The sequence below is a fragment of the Coenobita brevimanus genome, chromosome 52 (assembly GCF_032717465.1).
Source record: "Coenobita brevimanus isolate Jiangsu-jjx chromosome 52, ASM3271746v2, whole genome shotgun sequence".
Classification (NCBI taxonomy): Eukaryota; Metazoa; Arthropoda; class Malacostraca; order Decapoda; family Coenobitidae; genus Coenobita; species Coenobita brevimanus.
In genome coordinates this window covers 41,053,097-41,071,060 of record NC_137005.1, presented here as the reverse complement: position 1 = coordinate 41,071,060, position 17,964 = coordinate 41,053,097, and positions in this window count along the sequence as shown.

Genomic DNA, 17,964 nt, shown 5'->3' with positions numbered 1-17,964 from the left:
ATAATTAGCCGTTGATAATTGCTATACTTTTATTGAGAGCATACATTCTACCCTACTGCTCAAACTCCCTAATCTTACAATCCCATCTGTCTTAATCCTTCCCACTGCCTTCGTTCCTAAATCCCTTAATTGATCTATTTTTAACCTAAGTGTCCCCACACCTTTTAAACCATTTACCTCTCTGTCACTATTCTCCACCATATGTATCAACTTGTATTATATTGTGTATAGAACTTTCATACTGTATGCTGTACTACTGTATAATGTATAAGAATACCCACTGTTTAGTGGAAATAAAGTTTTATTATTACAGTATTATTATTATTATTTCTCTCTCTCTCTCTCTCTCTCTCGCTAGATTTTGTTATGTGTCATCCATGGTTTTTTACTTCCATTTTTATGTATGGATTATAATTTTGACTTTATTTCCAAACCACCCTTGAGGTAAAAGTCACGGCGAGTTTTTTTTTATAGAGGTTTCCCCAATAGGCCTAAATCCTGTAGGGGGTTGGTGACCTCCCATAGCGTACACACAAACACGTGTCGCGTGAGTGCTGCCACCCCAGAGCTGTTTGATATATTTATTTTAATTATGAAAGGATCGCCTCTTCCCACTTTTATCCCTTCAAATTTTCTTGCAATTATACTTGCTAAATTAATTAGCAATGTTAGAAGTGTTGGGGAAGTAAATAATAATTAGAATATTTTTAGAGCAACACTGCCAAATTTTAATGCCACGTTTCTCTATTATCGTATAATATAGTATGCAGAATAGTTTTATTCTTCCTTGATACATGTCAGCACTTTCATTACAGTTATATTAGTATGAGTTATGTTTATGTATCATTCCTACTACACAAACCACAGGCGTTATACATCGCAGGGTTAGGAAACATGGCAATAGTGTAGGGAGGGGGTGACTCCACCCAAACCCTATGTTTAGATTTGTCAGACTATAGCTAGGTTTGGCCACTTAATTCAACCTAACACTAAATTATCTTCAGTAGCTGAGGAATCGAAGCGGTCACAGGCTTCATAACCTATCTTTATTAACTTCACTCCTAGCGTCGTCCTTACGTTTGTTATTCTGAGTAAAAAAAAAAAAAAAATGCATAGATGAGAAGTTATAGCAATTTGAGCGTCAAAAATTATCTCTAATTTAATTTTATTTTATGTATCGTTATTATTATCATTATTATTATTATTTACTGTTATTATTATTATTATTATTATTATTATTATCATCATCATCATTATTTACTTTTATTATTATTATTATTATTATTATTATTATTTAATGGAAGGATGGAGAGGGACAGAGGAAGAACTTAATGGTATGAGAGTTCACCCATTCACCCCAGTAACGTATATTTCACTTTATTCATGATCCTTCTGCAGACGACTGTGGCCTACATGAACTTAGTAAAGACCTTTATTGATAAATTGGTTGATGGATTCACTTACACCCACCTAAAGTCAGTAAGAATAAAACAAAAAATACGTCATATTAACGGTCGTATATTAAGTGGCATAGGGACTCCGATGCACCTTCTCTTAAGCGACTGATTTTGCCTAGTGCACCTTAACTTTTCTTGATTCAGTGTGCATCAGTAACAAACAAGAGGATAATGAAGTGTTAATGTGCAGACTAAATCGCTGAGGAAATGATATTACGAAGACCTCAAAGCTACTTAGAATATGCCCGTAAGGGATTTATTTCAAGGGAAGAAAAAAAGTGTTGGGAATTAAATCGGTGTGATGGATGTAGGATTGGATATAGACTGACAGGTAAGATGGCAGGTAAGTAGACAAGCAGACAGCAAAGATGATTGGTTGATTCGTCCATGTGCCTGGTATCACCTATAATAGCCTCGACTATGGTAGGTACGGTAGGTAGTTAAGCCAGTTGGTTGGTTAGTATCTTCATGTGCTTGGTATTGCTTCATATAAGGCCTTGACTGTGACATGGTAGGTAGATAGCTACACTGACTGGTTAGTTCCTGTAACCGGTATCGCCTCAAACAAAACCTTGACTGTAAAGTGGTAGGTTGGCTGGTCAGTTCCCGTGCATCGTAATCCCTCAAATTAATAGTCCTGACTGTGACATGGGAGGTAAGTAGGTAGGTAGGTAGGGAGGTTGGTAGATAAGAAGGTAAGTAGGTCGGTAATAGGTAGGTAGGTAGGTAGGTAGGTAGGTAGATTGGTAGGTAGGTGGTTTGTACATAGGTAGGTAGGTGAAACAGGTAAGTGATAGGTAGGTCAGTTCCTGTGCCTGGTATCGCCCTGAAGCCTTGACTGTGGTCCCTCTCGCTGTGACAGTCTCCATTAATCAACACAGACGTCCAACACAGCCACCCCAGTGTTAATGAAACTTTCACGTGTATGGTGAAGGGTGTGGTGGAGGGTTTAGGAAAGGAAAGAGGGTGTATGGGTATACTACAAGGGTAGAGTGTGTGTGTGTGTGTGTGTGTGTGTGTGTGTGTGTGTGTGTGTGTGTATGTGTGTGTGTGTGTGTGTGTGTGTGTGTGTGTTTAAGTTTATGTAAATTAGAGGCAGTACTCACACAGATGTCCATGTAGAGATGGTGATGGTGAGACAGCGATGGGTGGGAGGGTAGGGAGTTTGGGCGAGGCAGGAATCTGGGTAAGGCAGGAGTGCGTGGGCAAGACAGGGATTGATGGGTAAGGCAGGTTTGTTATTGTGACTGGGGTGTAAGTGAGGCAGGTTCATTATTGAGACTGGTCAGTTACTAAGGCAAGGGACTGGATGAAGCAGGGGTGTGGGTAAGGCTAGCGTGTGGGTGAGGGAGGGGTGTGGGTAAGGCTAGCGTGTGGGTGAGGGAGGGGTGTGGGTGAGGCAGGTTTGTGGTTGAGGCAGGAATGGGTGCGTGAGACAAGATTGTGGTTGAGGCAAGGATGGGTGGGTGGATGAGGCAAGGATGTGGGTGAGGCAGGAAAGACGGCAGACCACCCAGCCCAACCTACACCACCCACCGGGAGGCTGGTCGTCCACATCATCCCTTTTCTCCATTGTATTCATTTTATATTCTATCTACGCACATCACGCTGCTTCTTTGGTTTACTGAACATCCTGTATTTGTTCCATATAATTTATCACATCTGTCCATTGTAATGTTTGTCCATTGCTTTAACTGTCCTCTTCTCCAGTTGTCCACCACACCAACTGTCCACCATACCTACTGTCCACCACACCAACTGTCCACCACACCAACTGTCCACCACACCAACTGTCCACCATACTAACTGTCCATCACACCAATTGTCCCTATCAAAATTCTCCGCTATAAACTGCCCTCAGCATTCCTTGTACACTACACGACTCACTGCATTATTTGTGAGCAGCGATGTGCACTAGACAGATTCACAAGCAACAGCACCAAACACTATGACTCGATGTTAACGCATGTCGCTTCACAATGAAAGATCAACGCCGAAGCCTTTCCATGGACCTCCATTCCTTGAGGAGTTGACATGATAAAGCTCTCAGTAGATTTAGGTCACGGGTAAATCGCTGCACGGTTAGATATGATCCGTTAGCTTAGGTCTGAGTTGCTTATACGTTAACAGATTCAGAACTTCTCATTGTAATCCGTTACCGTAAAAATCTGCTCAGAATAAATATAAAGTAAGTAATTTGTCACTATTCACTTTAACACTTTTCACTATAACGCAACGCAACTCCGAAAGCACTTTCACACAACCCCAAAGACGCAGAAACAGATGCTGGCAGAGAAGGTGGCACTCAGAGACCATGGAGTAAAGACTTACAAAGACTGTTATCCGTGACGAGAATAAGCATAGCTACACAAGCATGCTGGTTAATGTCTCACACAAACAACAGACGGCGCTGGGCTGGGAGGGAGGTTTAGCTGTCGGGAAGTAGCTTTAACACCAGCTTTACGGTTAATATATAATGCCACTCTAAAGCTACCCATATCCATCAGGCCGATGCTGGAAGACCGCTAGAGAGATCAAGAACTTTGGAGAAGAGAACTTTGTGGGGGGAGGGGGGATCTCTCTCGACTAGTCAGAATGCTAAACACGTAAACGTAGGACCAGTTACACGGCTTGAAATTTTAATTCAAAATCTGGCTGACTTCTGACTAACTGGCATGTTGACATGACTGACCTGATATGACATGGCATGACATGTGACATGAAAACAACACTAATCTAACGTGACGACAGTTATGGCATGACATAACAGCTTAACATAATTTGACATGACATGGCAGCACTGGTATAACATACGAGATGACATTACATGACATGGCAGCACTGATGACATACGAGATGACATGACATGACATGGCAGCACTGATAGGACATACGAGATGACATGACATGACATGGCAGCACAGGTATAACATACGAGATTACATGGCATAACATTTTAAAAACCGATGACAGCACAGACATGTCATACATGACATGAAAACAATGACATGAGAGGACTAGAACATAACTTGTCCAGGCAGCACTGACATGAGAACGAATGACAGCAATGGCATGGCGTGAGAGTACAACATTAACATGTCTGTAATGACATGTCATGACACAACGACATAATGAGATGACATTACATACCAGCACTGACTTGACATGTGAATACAAGACATGACAGCACTGACATGATGTACATGACATTACAGCACTGATATGACATACCATGACACCACATGACAGAACAGGACTGACATGGCATAAGACAACACTGGCATGAGATGACATGACAAGACTGACATGGCATAAGACAACACTGGCATGAGATGACATGACAGGACTGACATGACATAAGACAACACTGGCATGATATGACATGACAGGACTGACATGGCATAAGACAACACTGGCATGAGATGACATGACAGGACTGACATGGCATAAGACAACACTGGCATGAGATGACATGACAGGACTGACATGGCATAAGACAACACTGGCATGAGATGACATGACAGGACTGACATGGCATAAGACAACACTGGCATGAGATGGTAATACTGACATGATAATGAAGACAGCACTGACATGTTATGACATGACCACTAGCTTGACATACATGACATGACATGGTATGGCATATAACATGACATGACAGTACTAACATGAAATGAAAGTACACGAAATGACAACACTGACATGACATGAGTTGATGACAGGAAACTACTGCTGTGACATGACATGACAGCACTGCCACGACATACGTGACATGACACATGACTGTGCAGCACTGATATTACATGACAAGGCTGAATTGACAGGACAGGACATGACAAAACAGCACTGACATAACGCGACATGACACCACTAATATGACATGACATGACAGCACTGACATTACGTGACTTGATGGCACCGAAACGCCAGGACCTGACATAAAATGACATGCTATTAAATTATTTACTTGACATGGTCACAGAAGCAGCATGCACGAAATATTGTGACAAGACTAATGACATGATATGCACGAAATTACGAAAGACAGCATTGATGTGGCATGAAATAACATGACAGCCTTTGTAATAAGTTGTATCAAGACGGCATAGGCACAACATCACTGACAGACGTAACATTTCACTAACATGAAACACAATAGTACTGACACAATGCACGTGATGATTTAGCATGGGAGCAGTGACACGACATGACAGCACTGACACATCACTGACACTGATATGTCATGACACTAACATCATCCACGACAGCTTTGACAAAGTATACGACTTAGCATGCCAGCACTAACATGACACGACAGCACCGACATAACCACTAACATAAGAACGACTTGAAGTTTTGTACGGTTCGTGCAGCAGACAAAATACAACTGATTTTTATATTTATGTATTTATTTATTTATTTATTTATTTACTTATTACGGGTCACAGTAGGTATGGTCAGTGTTAAGGCAGCTCCGGACTCGCCTAAGAAGTCCAGCCTCTGTTGTCCCAGCCGCGACAGTGGGTCTTAACGACGTAGGGACTCAAACCGACCCACATAAGTCCAGTAACCTGAATACAGTGCTTAGGAGCCCTTGAGCATTGCCAATGTCTGTACACACTATCTAAGTATCTATCCGTTTATCTTTCTATGTATCTCTATGTATCTATCTATATGTCTATCTATGTATTTATCTATATATCCATACAGCTCAGTCTGTCTATTCATCTATCTATTAACCTACATACCTATCTATCTGTACAGTACATCTGTCTACCCCAGCGGTTCTCAACCTTTTTCAGGTCGCGCCCCCATTATCCTTGGATCACATATTCACGAGCCTCCCTAGCCTTGGTCAATATATCCAGCACACCCACCCACCCCACACACACTTCCTGCCATCATCTGACTGCATCAGTGTTTTACAGAAATATTATTTTTTTTGCCGCAGGTTCAAGTGGACATTAACCCAAATGAATACAGGCTGCATTAGCCCTTCTGCGATTCACTATCCCCTTTTTCGAGAGACAGGGGGGAAGTTGAGGGACATGTATGTTTTAACTGAGTCTGGTCTGTCCTGCAGTATGTGATTTATTGGTATCTTTAATTTTCTCTCCAAATGACCAAACTAGAGAAAAAAGCAATCAAGAAGGCAACCAAGTGACAGGCATGAAGGACAGAAACCAACTTCAAAGAAAAATATGCTTTGAAGACTGAAACAGAGGCAGAATGTGAATACTGAATATTAATCAATAGTTCGGTGTGACACACACACACACACACACACACACACACACACATTGTACATGCCACTCACTAATTTTTTTCTGTGTCCTCATACCCCCCTTGGAAATTGCTCACGGCCCCCCTCAGGAGGTGTGACCCCCAGGTTGGGAACAACTGGTCTATCCATGTGTCTACGAGTAACTATTCATCTATCTCTAAATCTATCTACTGATCTATTTATCAATTTGTATATCTTTCTATATATCTATATCTACCTACAGTATGTGTCTATCTATATCTATATACCTACATGTATATTTATCTATCTATATTATGAAGCTCTATCTATCTGTCTGTTTACCGACATATCTATCTAAATTTGTCTCTATCCATATCTATCTACCTATTCATCTATCCCTATATATGTCCATCCATCCATCAATCTATATCTATTTATCTGTTTTCATTTGTCTGTCTGTTTGTCTGTCAAGGATTCAGGCAACCGCATCATGATGCAAACAGACTATCAGAATATGGCAAATATTATCTAACAAACAGTGAATACAATTACAGTATGTAGTGCAAATACAAACAGGTCAAACGCATACGAACAGGTCAGTCATACGAGTATATTACCTCACCCTAAAGCTTTACCCTCGACCCGTCACTCAACGCTCACCCTTGTTAACTCAACCTCACCCCTTCTTAACACAGCCCCATCCACTTCTTAACACAGCCCCATCCCTTCTTAACTCAGCCCCATCCCTTCTTAACTCAGCCCCATCCCTTCTTAACTCAGCCCCATCCCTTCTTAACTCAGCCCCATCCCTTCTTAACTCAGCCCCATCCCTTCTTAACTCAGCCCCATCCCTTCTTAATTCACCCCCATCCCTTCTTAACTCAACTCCATCCCTTCTTAACTCAGCCCCATCCTTTCTTCACTCAGCATCACCCATTCTTCACTCAGCATCACCCCTTCTTAATTCAGTGGTTGTTTCTTACGAGAGAGAGAGAGAGAGAGAGAGAGAGAGAGAGAGAGAGAGAGAGAGAGAGAGAGAGAGAGAGAGAGAGAGAGAGAGAAAGCACAGCAGTTTTTAGAGCGCAGTTAGTTATCATCATCATCATCATCATATTCATATTCATATTCATAACAATCAAGTTAGTGCTATGGTTACCACCCAACGCCGTAAGAGGTCCTTTTGGCTAGTCACTTTCAATGAGACCCGAAGGCAGCATTAAATCGAGTCACTGGATGGCGGCCGCCTCTATCTGCCACAAACAATATTACCCATTGGCGGAACAGCCGACACAACGAAAGATTAAAGGGAAAAAGACGAAAAGCGTCCTTGCACTGAAACGTTAGGGTGATTCAGAACTTCGTATTTAAGATGGCATACGAGATTTCTCAACATCTTTCATTTAACGACTTGTGCGTATTGTCATGTTTTTTTTTTGTTATGTTCTAGTTTGTCTTAATACTGAAATAATTTGCATAACATACACGAGAAGAGTAGGTGTATTGTGCAGATTAAATCACCGAGGATGACGTGTTCGAAAATTTTAATAAATAAATAAATATATAATTGAACAACGCGACTCTGCATGTCCAAAGCAGCGAAAAGTTCAATCGAGACATTTTTTTGCTCCTTCAACTCCAGGACGTGCTATCATATTTGGTCTTGCTATATCCAGACGATTTTATTCAACTGAGGTGAAAATCCCTAAAGTTGAAGCGCTAAGAAACAGTCTCCATGCACCCCTTCCCTACGAGAGGCCTCTTCCATGGGGCATTAAGCTTTCTGGCCGTAGCGATAATAACAGTAATGAAAACGAAAAGGTTTATTGCAGTGAAATGAAGAAACCTTTCAATACAGCCACCTTTTTAATTAATTCTTACTAGTACCAAGGGATTTTATTTAGCTTAGGACTGCCCTAGCATTTATTCAACATGGACGGTGGGTGTCAGCGCCGAAGTAGTGGCAAGTGGAGGCGTATGGCATGTAGGAGGATTGCTGGGCCATGGAAAAAGACTGTGAAGCCTATGCCCAGAGTAGGACACATAAAACAAAAGACCATTGGACTTTGAGCTAACGTCTTTGCCACGGTAGTAACTTTCCTGTGATGAATAAAATCACGTGTTTGGTAACCCTTACAACTATACTTTTTTTACTCCAACCTGGCCAAAAATTGCAATCTGTCCACCCTGAATGCTGAGTTATAGCAATACAGTAGATTAACACTAGAATATGATGCCAGTCACGAAGAAGTACTATGGAAAGAAGGTAGAGCTGTAGCAATGTTTTTTTTACAGCCACTGAGCTACGTGAAATAAACTGCAAAAGGACGAAAATCTGGGCCAAGTTAAGGTGAACAGAGTACAGTTTCTCATTTGTATTATATTCTTGCGCCTACCAGACTATCTTCCTCAGCCCAGGAGAGACCTTCTGGGCTAGATAGGTTTGACAATCGTTCATTAGACATCCTTCGTAAGCTGTGTAAAACTGCGTGTTTATGACCTGGTTAAAACAAACACACACACACACACACACACACACACACACACACACACACACACACACACACACCTCATCGAACTGAAAGGATTGAAGAAGTAAATCCGTCCTGGTAGTGAATGAGTTAAGGCATTTCGAGATCATGGTGTCAGTATTCGTGGGTGTGGGCGCATGAAATCAAAACCTAAAATCAAGTTTCATATCATCAGAGGGGAAAAATTAGCTTTATCTGTTTTTTAGCATCTGACTGGTGGTGGAGTGAGACACCTTCATGTGGTTGCTCTAATAAAACTGACCTTGTTATGTAACTACGTCTCTAAGCTCCTTCCTTATTATCCGAACTGAGGATGGTGGCCTGCAATAGGGGATATCAGCCTGCAGTCCACCGGGTTCACAATTAGATGAGCCTAAAGCCAAAATAACAACAATAAACAAATGACATGATGCTCTGGTACAGAGGAGAAGAGTCCGATCAATGTACAACAGTTCTCACCCCCACCCCTGGTGTTACTAGAGTGTGCTAAATATGAGTAAAATGTGTAAAAATAGATGTGTGTGTGTGTGTGTGTGTGTGTGTGTGTGTGTGTGTGTGTGTGTGTGTGTGTGTATAAAGAGGGGAGTATAGTGAGTGTGCAGCGAAGTGTATGAGTGAGTCGCGAGGAGAGAAGGCTGGCTGGTCTGATACAACACATACCTCACCCTGACGCTTCACCCCACACCCCTCCCTCAGTCACCCGTCATCCTCACCCCATCTCTCCCCGCCTCACCACATGTTTCAGCCAGCCCTCCCACACTCAGTCACACCGTACACTCAACTCTCAATCCCATCCAACCCTTCCCTCACATCCCTTTACCATGTCCCCTTCCTATAAAGTATTAATAAAAATAATTATAATACCAACAATAATGATAATAATAATAATAATAATAATAATAATAATAATAATAATTTATCTATCTATTGCCAGACGCCTCAATCCCGTTTGGGGTGGCCACAAACAAATCGCCTCCACGTCGTCCTGTCCCCCGCCATTTCATTGCCCTGCTCCCAACTCACACCCTCATCTCTCATATACCTCTCCACCCCATCTCTCCATCTCATCCTCAGTCTCCCTCTCCCTCTTCCCCCCTCCACCTCACTCACATACACTCTCTTCGTCAGTCTTTCACCCTCCACCCTCTCCACATGGCCAAACCACCTCAATGTGTTCCTCATAACGCTTCCTATCACATCCACATCCACACCACAACGCTCCTTTATATCCTCATTCGTCAGCCTGTCACTCCATGTGACTCCACGGGCTCCTCTCAAATAATTCATTTCCACTGCTCTCACTCTTGACTTGTGTCCTTCCAACAACGTCCAAGCTTCACTTCCATACGTTAGAGTTGGTATCACAATACTGTCATGTAGTAACTTTTTCACTTCCATGCTCACTTCCCTGCTTCTTGTCACTGCTTTCAAAGAACCAGCAACCTTTCTTCCCTGTTGTACCCTTTCAAGCACTTCACCCTCTAAACCTCCATCCTTACTCATCACACTACCCAAGTACTTAAACGTACTCACATTTTCCAATTCCTCACCATCAAACCTCGCTGTACATTCACTGACTTCACCTCTCTCAAAGACCATCACTTTACTCTTCCCTACATTCACCTTTAGATTCCGTTTCTTACACACTCTCCCAAACTCATCCACCAAGCCTTGCAGCTCCCCTTCGTCTTCACTCAACAACACAGTATCATCTGCAAACAACAGTACAGGGAGTTTCCAAACACTATCCTCTCTCACCAGGGCCACTCCAACATCCACTACTCTACCTTGTACCTCTTTTATTACCCCATCCATGTACAGATTGAACAACCATGGAGACATGACACATCCCTGTTTCAACCCAACCTCCAAAGAGAAAAATTCACATAGTTCACCATCCACACGCACTGCAGCCTTAGCACCATCATACATACTCTTCACAGCATTCAACAACTTCCCATCTACTCCATATATTCTTAATACTTTCCACAATCCTTGTCTATCCACCCTGTCATATGCTTTCTCCAAATCCACGAAAGCTGCATACAACTTCTTCCCCTTCTCTAGAAACTTTTCCACTAAAGATCTAAGAATGAATATATGATCTACACAACCTCTTACCTTCCTAAAGCCTCCCTGTTCTTCTCCAACTAATTCCTCTGTTCTTTCTCTAACTCTGTCAATAAGTATCCTACCATACACTTTTCTTATTATACTAAGAAGACAAATGCCCCTATGATTACCACACACTTCTTTTTCCACTTTTCCTTTGTACAAGGGAATAATTATACCTGACTTCCAATCCTCCGGGACTCTGCCTTCCTCCCAGGCCAATCTGCACATCTTTCACATCCATTCTAATAATGATAATAATGATAATAATAATAATGATTGATGATGATGATGATGATGATGACGATGACGATGACGATGATGATGATAAAATTATAATAATTATAATAACAGTAATGTATATATGAGCAAAGTGATGTGTACTGAAAGAGAAGATGGCTCCTTGTGTGATGTTTTACTGAACGGGAAGAGACCTGAATTTATACGAGAAATTTAAGTACCTGGATTCAGTGATTTAGAAAAGGTAAAAGTGCAAGGTAAATGGTGAGTAGAATGTCATATGGAAGTAATGTGGCCTGATCTATGAAGGCCTTAATACAAAACAAAATTCTAAACACTGCAGCTAGAAGAGAAATACAAGAAGGAATACTGATACCCATATAAACATACGGGTGTGAGGCCCCTGGTGTGCCATGAAAAAGAACAGAGTTAGAACGGTGGAGGTGGGGGTCTTAAGAGACGTGTGTGGAGTGAGATGAGTGGACAGGATAGGAAATATGATTCGAGAAAAGATATGGCATGGGACGGTCAGTGCACAAGAGAGCCTAAGACAGTGTGACTGCTGTAGAAGATACGGTCACAGAGAGGGAATGTATACCGGGTTGTGGAAAGGGTATATGTGAGTGAGGCTGAAGGTGTGAGGAGGCTTGATAGGCCAAGAAGGTGAATATGGCTGGTCGATAAGTGTGTGAGAAGGAGGTATGGATGCTGACGAGAACTGACCAAAGATTGAGTTGGCTGGATGAGTTGCGAATGGAAAAGTGCATAGTAAGGGCTTGAGATTTTTTTAAATTAACTAAGATAAGACTGACTTCCTCCAACAGGTAATTATAAAGTTACGTGTGGAATGCTGTACCTGTGATATGGAGCCAGGATTCCGAAAGCTTGAATGGTGAATGAATGAGTGTGTGGCCCATTTCACAAAGCTTGCTGTTGGGCAGTTTTTCTACCACCATATTTTTTCCATTCTCTTTCCTTTTTGTACCGTACCTCACGCCTGCCGATGGGAAAAAGAGGTGAGATGATGATAATCATGATGATGATACTACATAATAATAATAATAATAATAATAATAATAATAATAATAATAATAGTCATAATAATAAAAATAATAATAGTAATAATAATAATAATAATAATAATAATAATATTATTATTATTATTATTATTATTATTATTACTGATATTTGGTAAATGGGGTCGCCCACCATCTACAGAGTGGCATGGTAAATGGTTTCCTGTAATATATGAACCGTTTAAGGCACTCCAACCGAACGGAGCCTGAATGAGTTTATATCTGTGTGTGTGTGTGTGTGTGTGTGTGTGTGTGTGTGTGTGTGTGTGTGTGTGTGTGTGTGTGTGTGTGTGTGAGAGAGAGAGAGAGAGAGAGGGGGGGGAAGGAGGGAGAAATAGAGCGGGAGGGAAGAGGGAAGCGAGGAAGATGTGAGAGAAAAGGAGGAAGGTAGAGAGGGAAGGACAGAGGGAGTGGCAAAGAGAGAAAAGGGAAGGATGAGAGAGAAGAGGAATGACGAAGAGGTGGAGGGATGGAGAGAGAGAGGGAGGTAATGGAGGAGTCTTTTTACAACTGAAGGAGATGGACGAGTGAGGAGAGATGAAAGCTCTTGATATGATGAGACCTACCTGTCTTGATGGAGGAGGAGGAGCAGGAGGAGAAGGAAGGCATTACTAAAAGCCATCCAAGTTTTAATCATCGCTTGGCATCAAAGAAGACAGTGACCAGATAGGGATGATGATGCGGAAGATGAAAGTGGCGGGGAGAGAGAGAGAGAGAGAGAGGGAGAGAGAGAGAGAGAGAGAGAGAGAGAGAGAGAGAGAGAGAGAGAGAGAGAGGGACTGGATGTATTAAGTATATTGGGATCGCAGTCATCATCATCATCACCCCAGTTTCCCACATTTACAGAAGGTAGGAGGATTCAGTCTCTCTCTCTCTCTCTCTCTCTCTCTCTCTCTCTCTCTCTCTCAGAACATTACTCGAAGCAGAAGTAATCCTTCGTTACAAATCTCCTACGTTCGCTTGTCGCTGGAGCTTCGAGGTTGCTTGTAACGCCCGTCCCTATGCCAGTAAAAGGTGATATTGTTTTCGGTTGATCACCCCGGCTATCTCTCTCTCTCTCTCTCTCTCTCTCTCTCTCTCTCTCTACGTATTCCATCCACCGGCGATTCTTTCCCCTTTGTATTCTTGCTACCTTCAAACGATTTATTCAGGTTACGAGAAACTTTACGAGAAACTTTTCAAAATGGAGTTAGTAAATCATTAAATATGGCTTCAATAACGCCTTCACATGCAGAGGCCTTCCCTAAGATGAGCAAAATTGTATAGGTGTAGGGGAGGGGGGGGAGCAGTACTCAGAAAATGCAACACCTCAGTTCACCCATTTGATTTTCACCCGACCTTGACCTTCGACCGATTGTTCTTAAAATTTGTTTGCTTTATTCTTGCCTGACCCTCAACCCTTTCATTAAGTTTGGTCGAACTCAGGTCAAAACTTTTACAGCTGACGTTGTCCTATGGCTTTGAAATTTTGACCTTTCGCAGTGACCTCGAATTCTGATTGATTGCATTAAAAGTCGAGTCCCCTTATCCTTGTCTCACCCTGAACCCTTCTCAAAAGCTGGGCGTAAATGCCTTAAGAACTGTTTACGTTGGCCTTTGTATGCGACCCTGACCTGACCTGCTGTTCTCAAAAGCAAGTCAGCCGATCATTCCACTACATATGGTCCAAATCATATCAAACCTGCTTTAGTCATTTTGTTCACTCACAGATATACGGGTCAGACTCTGATCTTAATCTTGACCAAGAATTCTCAAAACTGAACCCCTTCGTTCCTGCTTACCCTCATCCCTTCCAGTAAGTTTTATCTAAATAGAGTACAAATGGCTTTAAGCTGAAATTGCTGAGACAGACCTCGAGCCAGCCCTGTAACCTCCGTGAACTTGACCTTTGACCTATTGTGAAAACTGGTCTGTCACCCCTTGATTGTCCCCCTATCCCTCCATCAAATTTAAAGTCAAATGAAACTGCTTGAGTTATTAAGTTCACACACACACACACACACACACACACACACACACACACACACACACACACACACACACACACACACGCACCTGTACCATTCAGTTCAGTAACACAAGAAACCACCACCTACTGAGATTTCTTTCTACACCTGCACCTGCTCCATCCATCCACTTCTCATAATATCTGCTAAAGCTGTATGACAAACAAATGGTTATTATAATAGTTTGACTTGATAGCAGATTCTCTTGGACGATGGAAAATGGGGTACTGCCACTCAGATGTAAAATAAAGGTGCAGGAAAAAAAAAAAAAAAACACAATAAGGAAAGGTAGAGTTAAATGTGAAGTATTTTTTGTAATGCTTTGTGACGAGCGACTGCAGAATGTAACAGTTTGGCCTGATGAGGGATTCTCTTGGACGGAGAAAAACGGCGCTACTACCGCTCGTGTAAAAAGGTAAGAAAAAAAAAAAAAACTAAAACATGAAGGAAAGCTAAATGAGTTTTTTTTTTTTCTTGAAGGAGGGGGGTGTAACTACATGACGAACGAGCGAATAGGATGGCAGTCTAGTTGATGGGACAGGAGGGTGAATTGGAAGACTGGATGGGATGGAGTGGGATGGAGAGGGTGTGGCGGATTAGGGGGGTCGGCAGACGGCATGGTGAATGGGGAGAGAGGAAGGGAGGAAGAAGGGGGGGATAGATAGGGAACTGAGGGTGAGAGGGAAGAAAGGGGAATGGAGATGGGATGAGTGAGAGATGGAAAACTGATGAATGAAAGAAAAAGGGAAAGAGGACAGCTGGAACAGGAAAAGAGGAGGAATGGAAGATTGGATCCTTTGGGCCAGAAAAGAGTGTCGCAGGTAAGGGTGGTGAGCAGAGGGATGGGAAATGGAAGAGAACTATGGATAGGGAATAGAAGAAAGGAGAATGGGGGAGGATAAGGGATACAAGAGCGATGTGGAATGAACAGGAGGCATGTAAGAGAGAAAGGATGGAGGAGACGGGTAAATGGAAAAGAGAGAGAGAGAAATATTACAAGGTGGGTAAGAGAGGACAGAAAATGGAGTGGGGGGAGATGGACGACTTGATGCATTAGGGTGGGAGGGGTGAGTGCGTGGCAGATTAACCGGAGGACAGATGATGATGATCAGGGCATGGAGTTGAGAATATAGAAGATGGAAGCAAAATTAGAGAGGAATGGACGGAGACGGGGTTGAGATGGTGAGGGGGAAGGGTACGGAAGAAAAAGGGTGTGTTAGGAAAAAAAAAAAAACGAACAACGGAGGACGTGGGTCAGATGGAAAGAAGAAATGTAAAGGAGACTTTACGGTATCTGTTGCAGGTTAACTGTACTTCTGTCATTCACATACTGGAAATCTTCCTGTCTTTTCATCTCTCTCTCTCTCTCTCTCTCTCACACACACACACACACACACACACACACCACTGCGCAAAAACAACAGCGTTTTAAAATATATGCAAAACTGTAGAGGGGAGAAAGTAGGAAAGGCGAATTAGCAGGAAGAAACATGCCAAAAATAATGACAGGGAAAATGTTTGGTAAAATGCAAAGGGTAAATAATATAATAATGGATTTTACCTAAGGGTGGGAAATACTAAGAAAAACTGAATAAAGGAGTATAAATAAAAAAACAAAAAAGTGAAAGACATTGATTTACAATATATACATTCAAAAAGCGAAAACGAATTTGGGGCAATATTGCGTGTGCATTTTCGAGAAAGTGAATGTAGAATGGGAAGGATGAAACTGGATTCTGAAAAAGAAATCAGGTTTCGAAAAAATGTGAAAATGACCAAAGATAAAAAAAAAAAAAGGATGACTACAGTAAATCATCATCATAATCATCAATCATCATAATCATCATCGTTATCATCAATATCATCATCATTATCATCGTTATCAGCATATCATCATCATCACTCAATCCTCTTTAGTCCCATCAGGAGCGTAGAAACAGAGAGCTAAGGTACTTAGTCCTGACATATAAGGCAAGGATGACCAGCCTCACTCGCCTGAAGGTTGCACTACACTGAGTGAGTGGATGGTGACCGCCTCCATCTACCATAATACTGAAAATCAATCAGTGAATAAGCTTTGGGACTGGAGGACGATGAAAGTAATTGGGGAAGGCTGGAATGTTTGGTGCCAGAAAACGAAATGAAACTGTGTTGAAAATCTGAAAAGGGAATTACGGGAAAATGTGGTGAACAACGAGAGAGAGAGAGAGAGAGAGAGAGAGAGAGAGAGGAAACTGACAACTAGTTCCCTCTCCAGCCTACCTCTCTTATTGCTACAATCGTTCATCTCTCTCTCTCTCTCTCTCTCTCTCTCTCTCTCTCTCTCTCTCTCACACACACACACACACCTCTCTCTCTCTCTCTCTCTCTCTCTCTCTCTCTCTCTCTCACACACACACACACACACACACACACTCTCTCTCTCTCTCTCTCTCTCTCTCTCTCTCTCTCTCTCTCTCACACACACACACACACACACACACACACACACCGCATCTATCGTTCTCTTGCTACCCATCCATCTCTCCACCTACCTAAACACATGTATGTGTAATTCTATGCATGCAGTAATTATGTATTGAATATGTTGTTTTGATGTTGTTGTTTAACCCCGGTCAAGCCTGGCCCAGCAGACCCGTCGACCGCGGGTAAGCAACTGACCCTATGAAGTATGTATGCAGTTACTGTGAGTGTACGAGTATGTATGTATATATGTATCTATGTACAGGCCTATATATAATATACCTGTAAGGCTGTATGCATGTATATATGGATGCATATGGGCCCTATGAGAGAGAGAGAGAGAGAGAGAGAGGGTGCACAATCTACAGCAAAGGTACTCAAAGCATTACTGTGTCAATGGACTACCATAACAAAATACAGACAGTGAGATTGAGCTGGGTGACACACTGGATTTTTAAGTGACCCAAATATTTATTCCATTTTCGCATGAGTCGATAAAAAAAAAAAAAAAAAAAAAAAATCGTACGCTTGAACTGCTTCTTGACCGCTAGGAATTCTCTCAGCTGACAAATATCGTCTGGTATTTGCCAGAATATGAACAGATAGAAATGACAGTTACTGGATTTTATACTGATTCAGATATCATAGTTTTTTTCGTGAGAGTAAAGTGGAGAGAATTTGTATAGTTCTTCAATATCGAATGTTTGATAATATTTCGCTTTGCTGATCAAGGGCGTCCAATGCTGACAGTGGAGATGCAACAGCTTCAGCCCAACTTGACCCTCTCCAGATCGACATCTGGCCGACACCTGTGTTATTACAATAAATCCGGCT